The following is a 15,895-nucleotide window of genomic DNA, read 5'->3' on the forward strand; positions in this document are numbered from 1 at the left end:
TTCCACTTAGGGCCGCGCCCTGCACCCAGGCCCCGCCCCCAGACCCTGCCACTTTCTGGCGGTGCCCCTCAGAGCCCAGCCTTTCTTTGGGGAAGCGCCTGGGTCTCCTCGTGTTTCTGCAGAGAATCACCACAACCCGCTAGAACCAAGCAGTTCCAGGACCACGGATTTCACTTCCGATCCTTATGAAACTTATTAAAATTCTTGCTTCCTCCTGTCTCCCAAAGCCTAATTTCTGCCTGGCTCTGTGCCTGGGGCCAGCCTCATTTGTATGAAAGGCCCAGTGGCCTGCACATTCTCCCAATCCTTGCTTCCAAGAACATGCAAAGGAAGTGGCAGAATTTCAATCACCAGCCTCAGTGAGACCGAGGGCAGGACGCAGCCCGCCCCCTCACCTCGCCTCCTAAAGACACAATGGCTGCCCCCCACCCCCTCCCACCCCCTGACAGATTCCCTTCCAGAATCTTCAGACCCCAGTACTGGCCACTGGCTTCTAATGCTCCAATTCATTCATTCGACTAACATTTATTAAGTGCCCTCTATATGCAAAGCATTGGAGCAGCCGCTGGGGGTACGGCTGCGAGTAGGGCGTGGCCATTTCCCTAAGGCCGACGAGAAGGAGAACATAAACGGTGAAGTCAAATCAAATACAAAAATAGAACTACATACAGCCATGACCTGAAACTGGCCACCCATGGGCTGATCTGACCCGCAGATGTTGGCTAGAGCTGTACGAAATGATGAATTTTTTTGGCCAATGTTTTAAAATCTGGAGGATTTCCACTAAAATATGGATATTTTGGCTTCTCCTGTAAAAATCGGAAAATCTGGCAACACCGGGTCCACAGCCGCCCTCGGTGACCCTCGGCAGGCATGCGAGCTGCTTCACAGACCAGGGGCGCCCAGGGCCTCCCGCCGCTGTCTTTGCCGCCCCTGCAGGATTCCCGCTCCCTCGCTCCTCGAATTTCCTTCCAGGCCATGAAAACACTTGCCTGTTCGACCCTGAATGGGACCAGAGGGAGAGAAGAAGAGGTCTGGCTTCGCCAGGGCTTGGGGAAAGCCTTGGAAGGAAAGACGAGAGGGCCCTGGAAAGATCAGCTGTGTTCACCCAGGGGAGGGGCGGCGGGGCCAGGTGGAGAAGGAGTGAGGCGGCCCAGCGAGAGCTGGACTGACAAAGGCAGGGAGGACAGAAACGGCTCTGGGCCTCCCAGTCCTGCTGAGTTCAACATCGCCTGCTGTGATGGGGCTCCTGACTCAAGACTGTCCCCCTTCTGCTTCTGACCTCCTGGGACCTGCCACGGTCAGGTGAGAATAAGGCTAGGTGAGTGCGGACCACAAGGTGCAGGAGACATAAAGAGGACAGGTTTCCAGCTAGATCATCTCTAAGGCACTCTGTAACTGGAAATTTTCTTTTTAATTATTATTCTGAAATAATTATAGATTCACAGGAGGTTGCAAAGAATGTACAAAGAAGTCTTGTGCACCTTCCCCCAATGTTAATACTCAACACAACACTCATAGTCCTAGGGTATAATATCAAGGCCAAGAAATTGACATTGGCGCGATCCATGAGGTTGACTCAGATTTCACAAGTTGTGCATGTGCCCGGGAGCATGCGTGCTCCGGGCTGTGGCCCTGGGTCCCGCACAGGCACGTTGCATACGTGCACTACTCTGTGAAGGCAGGTTTGATTGCACAGAATGACCAAGTGAGTCAGCAAAGACCACGGCCAGCAAGTCAGTTAGAGAGGAGGGCCGATGCCAGCCCCCAGGTTCCCAGGACCGAGGCTTACCTCGCCTTGGGGCAGCCTCTACGTGAAAATGCTCAGCCTGAAAGGCCACGATCACCCAAGCACATGCCAAAAAAACAAAAACAAAACAAAACATCTGACTATGTAAAAAGCACAGGTATATATAATGTGCATAAGCAGATATACAGTATACCTGAGGAGTTAAAGTTTCACGAAGGGAGAGACAATTAGAAAAATAAAGTCTAAAATGTAGAGCCGTAAAACAAAAAAGTTGATAAACTAATAAACCATCTTGGCAGCACAATTTGACCTTCCACCTATGAGTCAGAGGGAGGAGGCTGCCCAGCTGGCAGAGGGCAAAACAGGACCTTCTGAAAAGGTACTCTGCCCACCTCACGCCCCTGACCTGGAACCATCGTTAGCTCCCCACTGCCTTCGGGAGAAGTCCGAACTGCCCAGCATGGCCACGTCTCTCTCCACAGCCCCCATGCGCTCAGAGCTCACTTCCCAGCTGCAGGAAACTACAAATTCACCTGCACTCTCCAAACCCCGCCCTCCTCCTTGCCTTTGCACCTGCTTTTCTTTCTGCCTGAAATTCCTCGCCCCCACTCTTTACCTGATCTTCGTTTGAAGAACAGTCAACATGTCACCCCTCCAGGTGCTACAGGTGCCTGCAGTGTTGTTCAGGCTTCTGTGGGAGCCTTTAACACATCATGTTATCGCCAAGTTGCGTCCTGATTGGTTTTTCCAACCAGACTCTGAGTTCCCCGGAGACAGGGGTTGCATCTTACTTACCTGCAGCATCTAACGGACACCTGGACACCTCAAGTTAGCATCTGAACCTCTGATCCCCTGAAATACTCCATCCACCCAGTCTGCCCACCTGAGTAAGGAGACTCCATCCTGCCGGTGGTTGAGGCTGCAAGTCCCAGAATTAACTGTGACTCTTCTTTCTCTTTCTCAATCCTTCTCCATCTCCATCTCTTTTACATCTGATCCATCAGCACATCCTGTTGGTTCTACATTTAAAACATATCTTGAAGCCAACTACCTCTCACACTTCCACCGTTACCGCCCTGGTCTAAGCCACCTGCATCTCTCACCTGGACCATTGTAACAGCCTCTTCACTGGTCTCCCTTCTTCTGCCCTTCTCAACATGGCAGCCACCATGATCCCTTAAGACTAGGACACATCGTGCTGCTCTGATCAGAGTGCTACAGTGGCTCTCCATCTCCTAGGGTCAAAGCCGAAGTCCTCACCATGGCCAGCAAAGCCTCCACAACCTAATTCCCTCCTCCCCCCAGTCCCTCTTGACCTTCCAGCACTCTCCACCTCACTCGTCCCACCCCAGGCATCTGTCTTCTATTCCTTAAGAAACACCAGATACGCTCCAACCCCAGGGCCTTTGCACTAAGTGTTCCCTCTCGTTGGAATGCTCCTCCCCAGATATTCACGTGACTCCCTCACTTCCTCCAAGTCTCTACTAAATGCCACACTGCCAGGAGATCTTCCCTGATTACCCTATCTAAAATAGCCCCTTCTTCCATTACTCTCTAGCCCCTTATTTTATTTCTTGTCAAAGCGTTTATTACCACCTGACATTATTTCATCATATTGTCTTTGTTTATCTAATTATTTGTCCACTTTCCCCCCATTAGATTGTACACTTCACAAGAACAAGAATGTCGTGTGTTTCGATCACCATTGTATCTCCCAGGTCTAGAATAGGAGTTGACAAACTATGGCCCATGGCTAGATGTGGCCAGTAGCCTGTTTTTGTAAAAAAAAAATCTCTCCCCCCCCCCCGAGTTTTACTGAGATATAATTGACACATAAGTTGTATTAGTTTTCAGTGATTGATGATTTGATATATCAAATCACATAATGATTTGATATTTGTATATGTTGCAAAATGATCACAATAATTTTAGTTACCATTCATCACCTCATATAGTTACAAATTTTTTTTCTTATAATAAGAACTTTTAAGATCTATTCTGGTAGCAGCTTTCAATATGCAATGCAGTACTATTAACGATCGTCACCATGCTATACATGACATCCGCAGGACTGACTGACCTTAGAATTGGAAGTTTGTACCCTTTGACCCCTTTCACCCTTCCCCCCTCTTCCGGCATCACCAATCTGTTCTCTGTATCTGTTAAGTTTGGATTTTTTAGATTCCACTTATAAGTGAGATCATATAGTACTTGCCTTTCTCTGTCTGCTTATTTCACATAGCATAATGCCCCCAAGGTCCATCCATATTGTCACAGATGGCAGAATTTCCTTCCTTTTTATGGCTAAATAGTATTCAGTCACATACATACACCACATTTCTCTCGATTCATTCATCTGTCGATGGACATTTATGTTGTCCGTGTCTCGACTATTGTAAATAATGCTGTAATGAACATGGAGGTGCAGATGTCTCTTCAGATAGTGATTTCGTTTCCTTCAGATAAATATGCAAAAGTGGAATTGCTGGATCATATGGTAGTTCTATTTTTAATTTTTCAGGAATTGCCAGACTTAAACAAAGCTCTATTGGAACACGTCCATGACTATCATTTTCATACTGTCTATGGTTTCTTTCAACAGCAGAGTTGAGTAATTGTGACAGAGATGGTAAAGCCTGCAATGACTAAAGTATTTACTATCTGGCCCTTTCACAGAAAAAGTTTGCTGACCTTTGTCCTAGAACACTGTCATGCACATAGGAGCTCAATAAATATTGGTCGAATAAATGGATGAACTAATGATAGCTACAGCTACAGCTGTTCTGAGACTTCTACCACCGTAATTCATTAAGAGTACACACATTCAAACACACGCAACTGTACTCCAGACTTTATCCAACAGCAGAGGGTCCCCGAGGGTCTAGGAGTTGGAGAGGGGGTCGGTCATAAAATTGACTTTGATAATGGGTCTGGTACATGGTGAGGGCTCAGTAAGTGTTGGCATCTGTTTTGCTCCTGCAGAGGGAGGTGATGAACAGACTCACTGGGATGGAGGGAGGCACACGACACACGGAAACAGAGCGGGAGGGAGGGAAGGAGAAATGGATGAAGAATGACTGCTGCATGTCCCCTCTGACTCCGCACTCATCCTCTTGCTCCCTCTCCTCCCATCCTTCAAGGCTTATTCTGATGCTGAGTCTTTCTTAAAGCCTCTGTCAGCCCCAAGGTGGGCGAACACTTACGCTAGGGGAGAAGCTGGCTGTCAGAGCCCGCCCAGCCCCTGGCTCCCAAACTGTCCCAACCCAGCCTGGCCTCCACTCCCTGCTGCCCACCCGAGGCAATCACAAGGCAAAGCCCAGATGGAAGTCATCAATACACATTCAAAAAAGTATATTTTTTAAAAAGTCCCATGGTTCCAGCAAATGGAGAGAAACAGGAAAAATAAAGTAAGCACTGGGCTCAGGAGAAAAGGGGCAATTTGAAGAAGGGCTGCCATTGGGCTGCGCATTCTAGGTTAAGAAAGGTGAGGGGAAGATATGGACTCTTAAGAAACTAGGCCAGATCCATGGAATCCGTCCATGCAAAGTGCCCATAAGCAGGTGAGCAGATAGCTTATCATTTGAACCTGGGCGCTTCCGAGAGTGAAAGGGACACTCTTAATGAGGATGCTGGGACCGTCCTGGGCAAACCAGGACACATGGTCACCTACCCTTACGTGCACTCAATCCTCACACGGGTGTCACTGTTCTCCCCGAGAGCCTCACCCTGTTTGACAAGCAAGTAGTGCGAACACGGCATGTGTTCACTTGCGCCACTGGCTCTTCACGTGGGTGAGCTCATTTCACTGCTCAAACCCATCTTTGTGCTGCTTTTTCAGATGGGGATGCAGGGGTTCAGAAAATGTAAGTAACTTGCCAAGCCACACAGTTTAGATGTGACCTGGCTGAGGTTCTGGTCTCTCTGTCTGGTTCCGAAGTCCACGCTTCAGCTATGTCAAGGTGCAAACCCCAAAGCCCAAACACCAACACCTGTTGGGATCCAGTCCCTGCACGTCCCTCTACGGCGCACTCATGTGTTTGATGAGTATTGACCAAGGGCCGGGACCCAGGGATGCAGCAGTGATGAAGGAAGCCCTGGCCCCTGCTCTCATGGAGCCAACTGTCCAGGGCAGTGGTTCTCGACCAGGTGCGACTCTGCCTGGCAATGTCTGGAGACATCTTTGGTTGTCAGGACGTGGTTTTGGGGTGCCCCTGGCATCCGGTGGGTAGAGGCCAAGGATGCTGCCGAGCACCCTCCAGCTCCCAGAATGGGCCCTCCTCCCACAACAAAGAATGATCGGGGGCCAGATGTTGTGCCAAGGTCAAGAAACCTGGCCTGGAAGGGAGAGGAAGGACGGCAGACAACTAAACCAATTAGCATGAAGGTTCTCCTGTCCACTCAACAGATATATATTGCGTGTCCACCACATTTCAGGCACTGCTCAGAAAGCAGTAAGTGCTATTATGAAGGGAAAGGAAGTAGGAAAGAATGGAAAGTGGCCAGATTGGGGTCGGGGAGAGAAGCCATCTAAGGAGATGACATTTGAGCGGAGACCTGAGTGAATGCAGAAGTGAGCCAGGTGTGGGGAAGGCAGTGCCGCAGAAGGGGCCGAGGGCTTGGCCACGGACCGGCTCAGAGTCTGGAGGCCAGAGAGAAGGGACTGAGTTGTAGGGGGTGAAGTTCAAGAGCAAGGCAAAGGCCACATTTTATAATCATGGGAAAGAGTTTGGATTTTATTCTACAAATGTTAACCTTTGATAAATACCAACTAGAAATGACAAAAGCAGACTTCATTAAAAAATCCATAGAATGGTCAAATTAGGCTGAGTGAGAAATGACTTCTATGTATTTTTAAATGTCTAAAGAAGCTGGAACTTTATCACTCAGAGAGCTGTACATTTGATGAATATCGACTCTAGGTTGAGAGGAAGAAGAGTTTGCAACCCCAAAATATGCCTAAAAAGATATTGATTATATTAAGTTGGTTGTGTTTAAGAAACTAAAGACTCAAGAGAAACCTTGACCTTCCCCAAAACTGTCTACAAGAATTTAGCCAGAGGACCCGCTCCAGGAAAGGAGCTAGCATCAGAGATAACAACGTGTAATACAAACAAGGTGTGATAGAAAGGGAGGGACCTAGCAAGGCTCTGTGATAAAAATCTTCTCTGTGTCCTGATATTAAAGATGGCCCAGCAAACATTTATTTACCAAATACTTGCTTTGCTACCTCCATATGAATTGCCTTCCTGCCCTTTTAAGTCCCAGACTACAAACCCCTGCCCTCTTTTCTCAGCTCAAGATGGCATATAAGCCTCAACTGCCCAATCTGTCCTACGGCCTCACAGAACCCCCATATGTACACACGTAATAAATTTGGTCATTTCATCCTGTTAATCTGCCTCATGTTCATTTGATTATTAGTCAAGCCAGAAGAGCTTAGAAGGATAGAAGGAAAATTATTACTTGTTTCCCCTACGAGGTTTATTGTGAGTATGCAAATTATCAATAATAGTCAAGCAGTGTAGTCAATAAATTTTAAGATGTTAATTAATGTTCCCCACCCTGCTTCCTTCCCTTCATTCAGTAGGTAAGAGGCTCTGGACTTCCTCACTCCAGAGGTTTCACATGTGAGGAAGAAGTAAAACCCATCTGCAAACCCTTCCCTTCTGGCTTTCATCTTCAGAAGCCCAATTTACTAAGGAGATTAGGTCAGGGGCCTCTGAGTGGGAAAAGAAAGAGTGAGCTGTCTTCCAGCCCTCAGGACAAAAAAAGGTTGACTTTTTCTTGGCTGGGGCAGGAAAGAAGCTGAGGGTCTGCAGTGATTTTTTTTTGGGGGGGGGGTGGCGGCAGGGCTGACATGATGGTTTAAAACATTTTGAATAAAAAGTTAATCATGGGGTTACCATTTGACCCAACAATTTTTCTCCTGGGAAAACACACATCGGCATAAACACGTGTACACAAATGTTCATAGCAGCATTATTCATACCAGCCAAAAAGTAGAAGCAACAGATATGTCCATCAACTGGTCAACGGAGAAAAAACAAGTGGTGTATCTGTGCGATGGAAGCCGATTCATCAATAAAAAGGAATGAAGTCCAGATACATGCTAGACATGGGTGAACCCTGAAAACAGTTTGCTAAGTGAAAGAAGCAAGTCATAAAAGACCATGTACCATATGATCCCATCTATACAAAATACCTGGAATAGGCAAATCCATGCAACTAGAAAGCATGTTAGTGGTCGCTTAGGACTGGGGCGTTGGTAGAAAATAGGAAGTGACTGCTAGGAGGTAGAGGCTTCTTTTTGGGGTGATGAAAATGTTTTAAAGTTACGTTATTGTGATGGATAAAAACCACAGATTATGCACTTTAAATGGGTGAACTTTACAATATGTAAATTACATCTCAATAAAGCTGTTTAAAAAACAGTTTTAATTAAAAATCAGAAGATTTTCCTAAAAACTCAGATTTTGGCTTTCCTTGAATGCCATGCACAGTTCTCCATGGCAACAATACATTCTCAAGTTTGCCACCATCCTCACATTCACTACCGTATGACATCTGGCCAGCTCTTCTCTTTTCTGCCACCTACATGGTCCCTGTGGGCATCAGACTTGAGATCTTTGATCTGGAGTGATAAGGCCACAGGTACTGATGTTACTGGCTTCATTCTCCCATCTCCAATCTGGACCTCCCAGCAAAGAGCCCTGAGGACCAGAGGAGACCCTGGGGACAGCGCAGTAGAAGCTCAGCAACAACCCACAGGGACCTATGTCGTAGTAAAGCACATAGAGTTTGAAGCCAGGACTGCCACTTGCCAGCTCTGTGTCTCAAGTTTTTTCATCTTCAAAACGGGGATAACATAGCACCTACCATCATATGATTTGACAGCGGTGATGTGTTTAAAATGGTGCCTAGCACATAGTAGGTGCTCAATCAATGGAAGCTATTGAACCCTTAATTTCTTATCTGCAATTTCAAATTCCTAGAAGTCCTGAAATCTGAAAGCTTCTTCATAGCTCATTTTGGCCACAAAACCTGACTTGATCTGAACTCATTTAGTAGAGGAACCTGATCTGAATGGGTATAAAGCTATTGTCTGTCTTTATTTATTCCCCTCATATGAATATTCATGGTTTTACTGCAGAAATATGAATGTGCTTGCTTACAGGGCGCCGCCCCAGCCCCTGCTGAGGTTTTATGGAATGGATGGTCTATGTATGATGTTACCTCCAGACTCTGAGTTCTGGAACACCTCCAGCCCCTCAGTTCCAGATTAGAGATTGTGACCTGTATGATAAAGACGATGATAAGACTAAACCCCCACTCCCAATTTGTCTGACATTGCATAACACAATTGTTGCATGGCCCTGGGCAAAGGCAGTAGGGAGAAGCTCCCCAAAGTTTTGAAGATAAGTCAGTTACTAGGATGAAAGCATGGGATTAAAATTAAGTTCCTTTCCAGAAACAAAAGGTCTGCAGTGCTCCTCACACACCTGGGTGCAGGGGATGAAAATCGCACCGGCCAGGTTAGCTTTAAAGGACAAAGTTTGGGGTGCTCAGGGGGTCCACTACTTCCAGCATAGGAGGGGTTGGAACAGAAAGCTGGAGGGGGCAAACCTGGGGTGTCTATAACCTGCCAGGGACTCCTGCCCAGGGCCAAGTAGGCCCAACCCTCTTGCAAATGCTTAAGGCGTTTGTCCCAAGTCAAGGAACTGTCCAGGCTCCTCCTTCCCTCGAATGTCATCAATGGCTCCAGTCTGCCCGATAGAACACAAGCTGCAGGCAGCTGCCAGCTCAGCTGCAGGTGTGGCTCCCGTGTGCCCACCCAGATCCCGGTTGTATGATAGAGAATTGATCGGCCTTTTCCCTGGTTCCTGGGAGGGAGCCTCTAAATCTTTGGAATTTCCTGAGTAATAGGAGTATCTTTGTTGTTCATGAGCCCCTCAGACCACACCTGAGTTTCTGCTAATAAATGAGATGACTCATCACCAGAAGGATCCACTATGTAATTAGTAAGTTAGGGCTTTGAGCCAGCCTGACCTTTCAGGGGGGCAGCTAGAGATTAAGTTCAAATGTAGTCGATGATTTAATCAATCATGCCTAGATGATGAACCTCCAGTAAAAACTCTGGACACTGAGCTCAAGCGAGATACCTGGTTAATGAACACATTGATGTGCTGGAAGTCTGAGGCACCCTGACTCCATGGTGTGGGGGTGGGCACGGGAGCTCTGCATGTGAAACCCTCCCAGACCTTTGGCAGGTCCCCGTTTGTCCTTTAATAATGCTGTTATTCTAAGTACAGTGCTTTCTGAATGGTTCTAGTGAATTATTCAAACCTGAAGGGCTTATGGGAATGCTGACTTTGTAGCCAGCTGGTCAGAAGTGAGGGTAACCTGGGGACCCCCTGAACTTACAGTGGGCATCTGCAGTGGGGTTGTCGTGTTGGGAACCGTGGCATCTGATACTAGCTCTGGGCGGATAGCATCAGAGCGGTATTGCAGTGCACCAGCTAGTGTCGGAACACCCCTATTTGCCTTTCTGTGGCAGACGATGTCAATTCCCCACCCGTGTACCCTTGGTCCATGCCAGATGTCACCTGCGGCTTTGGTTAGGCAGTTCCCACGTATATTGGTGGCTTCCTTCCTCAAACACTTGCTTTCTCAGGATGGGGAGGGCTAGAAATTCTGGAGACTTACCATCTCAAGAGTGACTCTAAACCAGATAAGCGGGAGTGGGTGAATAAATACCACAGCTCTCTCACCCTTTGGGTGGACAGTTCTGAGGGTGTTCTACACAGCCTCTCAGAGGGTCCGCGGCAGATCAGAACCCCAGTTGCCCTCAGCGGTCACCTGCTCAGCACTCCCTCTATCGGCCTGCCCCACCCTCCGTTCATACTTCCCCCACTCTCCTGCCCTACTTCTTGGGATCACTTCCCAAATAAACCACTTGTACCTACATCCTCATCTGAGGGTCTGCTTTGAATGAACCCAAATGAAGACCTCTGCCGTTCCTGGGGCTGACTTCCTGATACTCTCCCAAGTTGACAAGCCATGAGGACTTGTAGTCAACCAGTTCCTTTGCCCATCATTGCATAATAATCCTACTTGGTCCATGGCTAAGCCCCCACCACAGGTGTTGCTAGGGACCCAGAACTGGCTAATTAGAGTAGTTTATCCTCTGGCATGGTGCTTGGTTCAGGAACGAGCCTATAAACCTAGTTAATCCAGTCTTAGTCCTCCCTGGAGTTTTGCAAGAGCTCTCTCGACCACCGGAACCTCATGTAAACCTGGAGCTGCTTGCGACTATCCTCTCTCCGCGTGGACGGACCTGACTGAGAATGATGCTAATGCAGAACAAGGCAGAGTGTGGAGAGAGACAGGCTCCTGATGACATTATCACCCGGTTGCAGCCCCGCCTGAAGCCTAACCACTGTACTTGCCAATTACCTGAACCAATAGATTTCTACCACCACCACGCTTTGTTCCTTCAGCCAATTTGATTGCGTTTTTGTCACTTGCAAGTAAAAGAATCTTTAATAATGTAGAAATATTCATTTTTTTTGACATAGACTGCTCTCTGTACTTTTAGACAAAAAAAAAAAAAAGAAAGAAAAGAACACACAAAAGTACTTGCTCTCTAAGCTATGGGCAAGAGACCCAATCTGGCCAGGGCGGGGGAACTGGACGGAGGCGGGGACGCTGGGTAGGGGTTCTTTCAGCACAGTCCCAGGGCGGCAGGGTGGCTGGTGAAACGAAAATCTCAGAAAACTCATCCTATAACATTCTGTGGCAGTTTACAGTAAGAAGTTACAAATCACCGCACCAAGATGGAGTGCCAAGAAAAAGCCAAGGAGTTAAGTGAAGGGTCGACGGGGAAGGGATTTAAGACCACAGCTTGGGGAAATCTGCTGTGACAGAACAAAACTTAGATCCAAGCTTCCTGGCAGCCAGCGAAGAGGCACACGACGGGCTCCCCAGCTCACTTCCCCTCACGGACGGCACCATCGGACCAGGCTGTGAGGTGGGCGACTGCAAATGTGCCTTCCGGAAACTCACGTGCTTCGTGCTTCGGGGGGCTGGGGACCCGCCCAGGGGGGCAGCACTTTGCCTGCCTCACAACTTGGTTCCAGAAGACTTTGGTGGCCCCACTGATGTGTGCAGCACAAGAGGGATTTACACACTTTGCCTCTCGGGCACCAGGCCTGTAGGTCCCCAAATTTCTGTCCAAAACACACCAGTGGTATCCACCTCGCGGGCTTGCTCTCTGACTCACACCTCACTCTGCAAACAGCTCCTGAAAAATTGTTAAGTGTTTCTAATGGTTAAGACCCTAATGCTTCTCAAGCAAAATTCTCTGAATTCATTCTCAAATCACAAGGTTAGAATTCCTTCAAAGAACAACATTACAATTCTAACTTTAATTCCTATTCAAAACGTCCACTGGCCTTGTATTTTTGGTCACAAAAGGAGTAAAATATTTACAGATCCATCATACCACATTCAATTGTCTTTCAAGTTTAGAATATTCTGCATTTTCAAAAAAGAAATTAAAACAAAAATCTTCAAATCACACATTACATTATAAATGTAACAAAGTAGCATATAAAATATGACTGAAGGTTTAAAAATTATTACAGAATTAATAGTGACGTACTGTACAGTTAAATATATGTTTTATCATGAAACTAAATATGCCAAGATTACCTAAAAGAATAGGTTCTAGCTTCCTGGAGTCCAACGAGCTACCTCATCCAGGGTCATTTTTTGTTTTATTGCAAAATTTCCATTTCTTATTACTTAACAAAATAGACTCTTGCTGACTTCTCCACGAGGTCTGATTAGTCCCTGGAAATGCACATGGAATTCTTCCTAGACTTTCTTTTTTTCTAAGTAGATCAGCCTCACTTTTCAGAGGAACTCGGAAGAGCAGACCTCTTCCAGCCTGCCCTCACAGCCCTTCTGGGATACAGGACTCTGGTCTCCGGGGGAAGGGACGGTGATTCAGGGAGCACCTGTCCTCTCCGGCACCTCTTTGCTGAAGTCACAGGACCAGGGAGGGGTGACGCTAGGCTGGACTTGTCTCACTCAGTCCCAAGAGATGGAAGAAAGCTTGGCTCTGAGCAAGGTCACATGATGACTTTCATGGGCCCCAGGCGCTTTTGCCTTCATGAGCCCAGTCCTCCATAAAAGAAATATTAACAATTTCATTTGATGGCTGCGATGGTATAAAGACAAATATAATCCAGATTCATTCTTATGTCTCCATTATGATTATATTCACGTGTTTTTTTTTTTTCCCCCTGATTTTAAAAGCGGTCAAAATTTAAGCATTTCATGGATCCCTACAACTACTGTGAGCCCTCGATTCTGGACCAGTGAGGCCAAAAATACCAGCCCCGCCTCCAGCCCTTGGCCCTCGGGGCCCAACCCGCCCTGTACAGCCACCCTTCTGCCAGGACCCCGTAACTGGGAAGACAGCCCTCCTGGCCAGCCCTGCCACGCCTGCCCCCACTCCTCTGTCACTGAAGAGTCTGAACCCCGGGGCCCCAGGCTCACTGGGACAGGGCTGGTCCCTGGGGCCATGACCTGCCCTCAGTTTACTGAAGGACAGCTAGGAAGAGTAATAACACAGATGACAACCTGAAGTCCCCATGCTAAACCCTGCTCAAAGCTCTTTATGCGGCAGGCCTGGCTAGGTGACTGCAAGAGTTTGTCTTCTCATCCAAAGAAGAGGTATAATGTTTATAATGTTAGTCCCTCCCTCACAAGGATATTAACACGCATGGCAGGCTTAGCCCAGTGCTGGCGCATGGTGGCACTTCAGTCAATGTTGGCCATTGTGATCAACCATAATCAATTCATTCATTATAATAATAATTATAATAATTGCTTCGAGTGGAGGCTCCCCCACCTCTGCTTTCTCCTTACCCTAAAAGGTGTTGGCCTTAGACTGAGGACCCCTCACTGTAAGCTGGTACCCACAGGGACTCAGTCAGTGGGCTACCCCAGCCCTACTCGCCCATCTCCTCCCCTCCAACAGGAGCAAATCAGAAGCTCATCTACCTTCTCCAAGCTCCTCGGCCCCTTTGCCCTGTTCTCAAGGGGCTCCCAAAAGACCAGCTCCCCCGTTCCTAGGCCCAGGCACATCAGAGGCGTGGCTCTCTCCTGGTGTCATGTCTCTCTAGGGAATATCTTCTCCCTGGGGCGTGAATACAAAATTCTTTCTCTCCACCACCTGCTACTTCGGTCTTATTACATCATCTGACTACTATATACTTCACGGTTTCTTTTTCTAAGAACTTAAAAGTCTTCTCTCTCACGCCCAGTCATTCCTGCAGCTTGATCCTGTGAAAAGAGCACAGGGCTCTGAAGCCAGCAGGAACCGGGTTTAATCCCAACTCCACAATTGACCAGCTGGGTGACCTTGAGCAAGTCAATTAACCTCCCTGAGCCCTGCACTTTTTATCTGCCTGAAATTAGAGACAATCTTATTTTCCTTAGCAGTGGGGCTCCCTGTTAGAAGGAAAACCAGGGTTGTTTTTTTTTTTTTTTTGAGGGGTGAAAACTTTGATAAGCCCTTTGAGGTAGGGGAAAGAGCTTCACGCCCATCCCTACCCCTCAAGAGGCCTGCTTGCAGAACTGAAGACTGCTGCCTAGGGCTGACCACTGGCTTTTGTTTCCTGACTGGAGTAAGCTGGTCGAAGGGGAGGGCCGGATGCCGGGGTAATGGAGGGGGTTCTTGGTAAGGGAAAAGAAAAGGAGAGATGAAGCCCCTGGAAGACCATTACAAAGCATCAAGACGCTCACCCAACTCTCCAGTCTCATCTCCCAGCACGCCTGCTCTCTCTACTCTCTGCCCTCCCGCCATTCTGAACTACTTGAAGTTTCCAGGCTATGCCACCTCGCTAGGCCCTCGCCCACGCTGTTCCCTCCACCTGGACTGCCCTCCCCAAGTTGTCCATCAAGCAAACACATTTTTTCCAACTCTCAGCTCAAACTGGTGCCTTTCCTATGTCTGCCCCACCTGTCCCCACCGCCTGGGCAAACATGGGTGCCCCTCCTGCAAGACTCACCACACCGGGGACACAGAGGTCAACTTGCTGTGTCGTAGTTATCAGATGAGTCTGTCTCGCTACCAAACTGCAAACTTCAGGAAGGCGAGGACCGAGCCGTTTGTTTTTCCTTTGACTCTCCCAAACCTAGCACAGTGCCCGGTGCCCAGTACACCTTCGATGAATGTTGGTTGAGTAAATAAACAAGAGATTTTAAAAAAAGAAAAAGAAGAAAGAAAAAGAAAGAAAGAAAGAAAGAAAGAAAGAAAGAAAGAAAGAAAGAAAGAAAGAAAGAAAGAAAGAAAGAAAGAAAGGAAGGAAGAAAGAAAAAGAAAAGGAAAGAAAGAAAGAAAGAAAAGGAATCAACATGCTCTCTGTCATAGCTGGGAGTGGGGTGAGCCAAAGCCATGACTGACATTGTGCTATGGCGATCACTGTATTTTTCTTTCCTTTCGTTTCCTTTTTTTTTTTTTTTTTTTTTTTTACTATTATGGTTAGATTCACCACATTCTGGGACTAACAAGTCACACATGTTTCGATGTATGAAATGTGCTGTAATTTCTTGAATTCAGCTCTCTCGTCTTTGAGGGTTCCCTCTGTTATATACACAGACCTCAATTAGGGGGTGATTACTTCCCTTACAAAAAGGCTCAGCGTTTTGGTTTCATTAGAGAGTTCTTCCAATGCATGGAGAACAGGATTAGATTTATAGAAATTCAATTTGCATTTGGCTTTTTAGGAACAGATGTCTTACGCAGCCAAGCCACCACTCTGTCTGTCAGGCCGCCTAAAGTTATAGTTTATAGGCTCCTCTTATTCCCTTCTGGCACACTCCTGCTTAACCCATTACGAACTGAATCTGTTAAATTACTCTGGGCACCTGACCACCTAATCCAATGGCTTAGGAGTCCTCTTAATGCTTCTTGGAGTCCTCCATCTGCACCTCCCTGAAATCCTCAAAATCCTTGGCTTTGTGGCCTTTGACACAATCTCTGCCCAACTCACACTCACCGCTTAGCTTCCAGATGAGCTAGTTGATCCAGCTTCCTGCTGCGCATCTCCATGTAGATGTCTCAAAGGCAAATAT

At 47.3% G+C, this 15,895-nt stretch overlaps 1 protein-coding gene across 4 annotated transcripts in view; it reads right to left on the reverse strand.

Moving 5' to 3' along the window:
* GSG1L (GSG1 like) overlaps positions 1 to 15,895 on the reverse strand; it is a 183,751-nt gene that overhangs the window by 55,529 nt on the left and 112,327 nt on the right. The window lies entirely within an intron of this gene.

This window comes from Rousettus aegyptiacus, unplaced genomic scaffold, assembly GCF_014176215.1.
Source record: "Rousettus aegyptiacus isolate mRouAeg1 unplaced genomic scaffold, mRouAeg1.p scaffold_m13_p_8, whole genome shotgun sequence".
Classification (NCBI taxonomy): domain Eukaryota; kingdom Metazoa; phylum Chordata; class Mammalia; order Chiroptera; family Pteropodidae; genus Rousettus; species Rousettus aegyptiacus.